The sequence below is a fragment of the Atta cephalotes genome, assembly GCF_000143395.1.
Source record: "Atta cephalotes unplaced genomic scaffold scaffold00005, whole genome shotgun sequence".
In the NCBI taxonomy this organism is placed as follows: domain Eukaryota; kingdom Metazoa; phylum Arthropoda; class Insecta; order Hymenoptera; family Formicidae; genus Atta; species Atta cephalotes.
The window spans coordinates 32,979-34,055 of NW_012130069.1; positions in this window are offsets into that span (position 1 = coordinate 32,979).

The following is a 1,077-nucleotide window of genomic DNA, read 5'->3' on the forward strand; positions in this document are numbered from 1 at the left end:
CACACACACACACACACACACCACCAGACGCACACGCACACACACACACACACACACACACACACCACAGCGCACGCGCACACACATACACACACACACACACACACACCACAGTACACATAACATCGCAAAATTTTCAAAGAGATTTATGTTGCAATTCAACTGACTCGAGCGCTTAATTTTCAGTGGATAATACGACAATTTAAAGTCGGTCCACATGGCATTATCTATTGATGTAAAATGGAAATACGATTGGATATAGGACGGAACGTCACTGCAATCAACGACGCTGATATGCAATACAGTTTTCATACGATGCCGTGTCTTTTCCGTCACGGTCGTTGCTTATAACATCACCTATTTTAAATTTCCGAGTTTAGATCATAAAGAGAAGTCCGATCGATTTACTGCCAAAACTGTATGTATAACTATATAATCGAACGATACTTGTGATTTATTTCAAATTTGTTCCATAAGAATTGTTTTTTTTGTCATGTGTAGGACGACGAGGAAACAAGGAACGTATCTATTTGGATAATATTTTCGTTTGATTCTCTTTTTCATGTCGCGAGTGCAGAAATGTATGTCACGAGAAAAGTGTTTCGCAAAGAATAATATACGCATGTTCGCGTGCCGGCCGGTCGGCCTTGTCATATCTCGGAATATTCGTAAAATTATATATTATATTACATAAAGAGACTGAAATTAATATTCGCTCTTGCTCGAATATGTGATGAGATCCATTGAGAAAAGAGAGAGAACAAATTGTAGACGCAGGTGCACCGACAGCGGAAAGAGAAAAGGAAGGTGCACGTTGCGCCACTCATCGTAGTCCGACGAAGAGGGAGAAGTTAAATGAGGTATATACATATACATGTAGAGCCAACAAAGGAAAATAAGAAGGTTCCTTTGAGAGTCGTGATGAAACCCCTGCGCTACGCGAAATCTGAACCGGCATGTTATTAATTAGCCAAACGCTATCAAAAAGATGCACTTACCTCGACGATGGGTCGACTAGATAACCCTCGACGTAATGTCCCTTACAAGGAAAGAGGCTTTTTTCCGCCTAGTAATCGT